At 41.5% G+C, this 6,000-nt stretch overlaps 1 protein-coding gene across 1 annotated transcript in view; it reads right to left on the minus strand.

Moving 5' to 3' along the window:
- The window catches only part of Sec24b (SEC24 homolog B, COPII coat complex component), an 80,023-nt gene that overhangs the window by 37,263 nt on the left and 36,760 nt on the right, over positions 1–6,000 (minus strand). The window lies entirely within an intron of this gene.

A 6,000-nucleotide genomic window follows, 5' to 3' on the forward strand; every position in this document is an offset into this window, starting at 1 on the left:
GAAAAAAGTTTTAAATGTAACTACTAAAAATAACAATTCTTAGCCAGGCATGGTGGCGCACACCTTTAATCCCAGCACTCAGGAGACAGTGGCAGGCAGATCTCTGTGAGTTCAAGGCCAGCCTCATCTACATAGTGAGTTCCAGGCCAGCTGAGGCTACAGGGAGACCCTGTCAAAAAAAGACCAAAAAAAAAAAAAAAAAAAAAAAAGCCCCAATAATAATAATTCTTAAGCTGGGTGTGGTGGTGCACGCCTTTAATCACCAACACTTGGGAGGCAGAGGCAGGCAAATCTCTGTGAGTTTGAGGTCAGCCTGGTCTACATAGGGAGTTCCAGGCCAGCTGGGGCTACAGGGAGACCCTGTCAAAAAGACAAATAAAGAAAAAGAAAAAAAAATTCTTAAGATAAAGTTACTTAGTAATATGATTTAAAGATCATATTTCTATCTATTTAATTAGGCAGTTGAGGTTATGGCAAATCAAATGTATATATTGAAAATATTGCCCATCTTAATGCCATAGCCACAAACTTAAAGCTATTCTGTTTTACTTAGTGACTTATTTTGGTTGGATCATTCACTTCAGAAATCAAGGCTAAGTACAAGAGCTATTTTGGACTTGTGAAGACAACAAAGCGAGGACAGTTTTCAATGTCAATGAGCCGCTAAAACTACGTAAGTCAGCACAGCAAAACCACTACTGACATCAAGCCATTCTAATGAGGTCACACTATCACCTGTCACCACCAGTCAACGGTATTACACACACACACACACACACACACACACACACACCCTAACATTCTAAACATGTTTAAAGACATCTCCATGCATCTACCACAATCTTAGAGGAATAATAATGCCTAAGTCACCTTCACGGAGTCTTAAAAGAAACTTCAAATTGTGGCCTACAGCTACCTTGTACCTGAAATCTAGCATGTTGCTGCAGCACCTCCCTCTTTGCTCAGTTTTTGGGCTCCTGAGCAACACATGGTTGTCTATAGCCTAGATTTCCTTTCTCCACATCAGAAATCTTTCCCTTACACCACCAGAAAATCATTTCCTCTCCTAGGTAAGGCATTTTGTAAAAACCTGAATCACTGCACTTTTCAAGTTGTACTATAATTTTAAATGCTACGTGTTTCCCTATCCAAATATTTTTGGAGACTAGAAACTAGGATCTTTAGAACCAAGTATGAGCTTAGTATTTCTTATCCAAAATACACAGAACCAGCCAAGTTTCAGGTTTTAAATGTTTTAGGTTTTGTGTATTTGCATATAAACAGGGTATCCTGAAATAGCCCCAAGTCTAAAACACAAAATTCACTTACGTTTCATGGGCACCTTACACATGAAGTCCAAAGGTCATACATAGTACACATTTCTAGTGCATCTAGGTTTGACAGTGCCTTATCACGAGCATGCGCTACCACGCCCAGTTCAGTTTTCACTTTAAAAAATACATATTTTATTTATTTTATGAATATGAGTGTATTGCCTGCATGTATATAAGTGCACTGAGCGGCTGGAGAGATGGCTTAGTGGTTAAGAGCACAGACTGCTATTGTACAGGAGTTGGGTTCGATTCCCAGTATCCACAAAGCAACTAACAACCATCTGTACCTCCAGTTCCAGGGGATCCAATTCTCTCTTCTGACCTCTGAGGGCACTGCATGACACAGGTGCACTTAAATACATACAGGCAATACATTCATACACATAAGAAAAATAATAAAATATTTTTTAAAAACCACACCCATACAATGCCCAAGAAGGTCAGAGAAGGCTGTCAGATCCCCTGGAACTGGAGTTACAGACAGTGTTAACTGCCATGTGGGTGCTGGGATTAAAACCCGGGTCCTCTGCAAGAGCAGCCAGGGCTCCTAACTGCTGCCATCTCTCCAGCTCCCTCAGTTTCGGCTTTTGTAGCATTTCATACTTCATATTAGAGAAGCTCTCTCTCTCCTGTTTCAATGTAAAAGTTAGTTTCAGATGAATAAACAGTTCCACTGGATTGTCCCACTACTGAACCAAAGGTCATCATTGTTCCAGTCCTCAGTATTTGTATCAACAGAGTGATAATGAGAATGATGAGCTCAGGAGGGAACATGGCGATGAACGTGACTGAGAAGAACTCCCCCTCTCTTTTCGGGGGTGGGAATCTGAGACAGGGGCTTTGTAGCCGCAGCTGGCCTGGAACTCACTATGTAGACCAGGGTAGCCTTGATCTCACAGAGATCTGCCTGTCTCTGCCTCCTGAGTGCTGGAATCAAAGGTGTGTGCCACCACGCCCAGTTCCTCTCACTCTACTGGCTCTATGTCCCAGCTTCTTTTTTTTTAAAAAATATTTATTATTTTATGTGTATACGTGTATTGCCTGCATGTATGTAAGTGTACCCGTGTCATGCAATGACCGCAGAGGACAAAAGAGGCTGTTGGATCCCCTGGAACTGGAGTTAGACAGTTGTTAGCTGCCATGTGGGTACTGGGATTCGAACCCAGGTCTTCTGCAAGAACAGTCAGTGTTCTTAACCTCTGAGCCATCTCTCCAGCCCCTATGTCCCAGTTTTTAAAGAAGCTTAAGGGGCTAGAGACATGGCTCAGTGGTTTAGAGCACTGGCTGCTCTTGCAGAGGACCTGGGTTCAAATCCCAGCACCCACATGGTGGCTTACAACAGTCTGTAACTCCAGTTCCAGGGGATCTGACACCCACCTCTGACCTTGGTGGTCAATGCACGACACAGGTGCACTTACATATATGCAGGCAATACATACATACACATAAAATAAAACTAATAATAATACTAAATATTTTAAAGAAGCTTAAAAAAATGGAGAAAAAAGAGGAGCTAAAATCTGAGGAAGCAGAGGGAAAGAAAGCAAAAGGACACTTTACCTGGACTACACAGGGAGAGCCTGGCTCAAGAAAAGTGAAAATAAAATACATTTAGCACAGAATGTGTGAAGTTGGGAGGAAATATAAAGAACCATTGAAGCCTTTAAGAAAAGGCTTAAAGAGGGCTGGAGAGGTGGCCCAGTGGTTAAGAGCACTGGCTGCTCTTGAAGAGGACCCAGGTTCAGTTCCCAGCACCCACATGGTGGCTAACAACCATCTGTAACTCCAGTTCCAGGAGATCTGATGCCCTCTTCTAGTCTCCCTGGGCATTGCACGCACGAATGTATTTATACACATGCAGGCAAAACATTCATACACATAAAATAAAAATAAATACATTTTTTAAAAGAAAGAGACTTAAGGCTGGCAGGCAGATCTCTGTGTTGGAGGCTGGCCTGGAACTTACAGGGTTACACAATGAGACCTTGTCTCATAAAGAAAAAGGAAGGGAGGAAGGGTGGAAGGGAGGAAGGGAGGGAGGAAGGGAAGAAGGAAGGAAGAAAAAAGGAAAAAGAAAGAGGCTTAAGATGTTCTTGTGTAGGTCAAGCCCTATAGGTCAACAAAGACCAAGCTATTTACTAGTATTGCTCAACTTTAAGCTAATCAGGTAAATAAGGTTCTATTCCCACGTGACTTATATATAAAAAACGGGAAAAAGTAAAAGGTAGATTCCAGGTCTACCACTTGCCAGGTCTAAGAAAAATGGACACCTCACATCTCTGAGGTGCTCTTTATAACAACACCCATTCCAGGATTATAAAATTAATTAAGTGGAGCGGACACATGCCATGTGCACTAGGGAAGAACTAAGGAGATGTTCTTCACTTTCTCTTGGCTGTTTCCTGATCCCCAAGCAGTGCTGCATATATCATGGTAAGCCTGAGACAGGTATTGGAGCAATGTGAAAGTGCTGTCACTGGCCAAATCCAGAACCAGTTGACAGCAATGGTTCCTCTTCATAAAAGGAAGTCCAATATCAGATCGCATCAATACAGATCTCTGAGAGTCTGGAAATCAACAATGAGTACTAAAGCAAAAGAGTAGGATCATCAGGGCTGGAGAGAGGGCTCGGCAGCCGAGAGCACTTGCTGTGCAGTGAGGACCAGAGACAGACCTCAGTACCCACGTAACAAGTCCCTTAGTGCCTACAACTTTAACTCTCCTGGCCTCTGCACATGCACAGGTGCATGTACCCACACACACATGCACACATAAATAAAAACTAAAAACCAAAAAGGACATGTTCACATCTCAAAGAATCTCTCTAAAAATTACTCAATTTCAAGAAGGAAAAGCAGTAACTTTACAATGGAAAAACCTGGCAGGTACCTTATCAGAATGATCAAAGTTAATCTCATCAATATGGAACAGATAAGCATCACCACAGGCTCTGAGCACTACACTGCTTCAGAAATTGGTCAAAAATAAGAGCTCCGAGCCATGTGTGGCAGTACACACTTATAATTCCAACACTTGGGAAGTGTAAGCAAGAGGATCAGGAGTTCAAGGCCAGTGTCAGCTACATGATACCCTATCTCAATCAAAACAACACCAACAGAAAGAAAATATGATTTGCCTCTAATCATCATAAACATAAACTGAGAAACAAAATAACTGGTCTATATGAGCTGAAGTTCCCACAAACAAGCCACATGTGTGTTAAGCAGTCTACAAGGCTGAGTGATTCCAGAAAGCTGGAATGGTTCAGGTTGGAAGCCAAAATGATCTGCACCCATGTTTCATTCCCTTAACAGATATTTATTTCCTACCTTGGTGTGTGACCTAACATCCAGTGACCTATAGATAAGTCCTTTTGAAATGTACAAACAGACCCTGAACATCCATCAACCCAGTGGCTGACAGCAGGGGTTTCCCCTCTCCTCTAACTCATCTACCCAACATTCCCAACAATGTGTATGAAAAGTGCCTTGACATGAAATTTTTGTTCTTCTACTATAAAAACTTCATGAAACTGTTATCATGTTGAAACATGCAATCCTGAGCCAGTCACTCATACATGGTGCCAGAATAACCATCTCTTACTCTCTTTGAGATGAGAGCTGTGCTTTTTTTTTTTTTAATTAATTTTTTTGGTATGTATTTCATACAGAACATCCCAAACAATCTTATTCATCTATATGCCCACTTCCCAAATGGTACCCTCCCATTAGCCTCCCCCTATGTCCACTGGAGCCCATATACTCTGTCATCCCTGTTACTGTCCACTGTGTTGTCAGTGGCCCCAGCTGTTCCCAGTGCTTGTCTATCCACTCAATCTAGTCAGTCTATCTAGAGTTCCTTGTTTTAGGAGGGTCAGCTCTTCCTCATCTAGCAGCAATCAGTTGTCAATATTCCTTTAGATAAGATTGGGGTCTGCTGTTCATTTTCCCAGTTCTACGTTGGGTTACTGTCTGGGAGTCTCTTGGGTCACCCTGGTCAATAACTCAAAGGAAGGTATCTCCTGTCTGGCATTGTTTCTTGTTATGTAGCCTTTAGCTATACATATGGACTCTTAAAGAAATACACCGATCTCTTTAATCTTTGGTTATACTTTCCTTTTTGATGTTTAAGACCATATAGTTGGTCCAAATAAACCAATTTATTTTTACTCTTAAGGTTGTTTGAGGATCTGTTTCTTAGGGATCACATGGGCTTGGGAGGAGCTCCTGGCTCTTCTTCACAGTTCCATCTATGTGAAGATAAGTCAAAGGTCCTGAGAGCTGTGCTTTTTTGCATGGACACCTGTATTCTTTGAATGTGTCTAGGTGAAGAAAGGTGATTCCTGACTGAATGAGCCTACAAAGTTATACCAACTAAATTCAATGTAGTGTCATGGACTGGATACAGGTCAAGAAAATAGCTACAAAACCGAAATTGGAACAATTACTAAGAATTTAATTTAACCATGGGCTATATATATCAAATGTTACTGCATCAGTATTCAACTTCCTGGTGACTGTACTAGCCTTACAACTGGGACATACACACTGCAGTATTTGGGAGTGATTTATACCTCCAATTTACTTTTAGATAATAAAGGGAAAATATATGAAGAGAATTATAAGCAGGTGATCTGGGAAAAACATGAGGGAATCTCTTTCATTTT

Source organism: Nannospalax galili, unplaced genomic scaffold (genome assembly GCF_000622305.1).
Source record: "Nannospalax galili isolate Female #2095 unplaced genomic scaffold, S.galili_v1.0 scaffold571, whole genome shotgun sequence".
NCBI lineage: Eukaryota > Metazoa > Chordata > Mammalia > Rodentia > Spalacidae > Nannospalax > Nannospalax galili.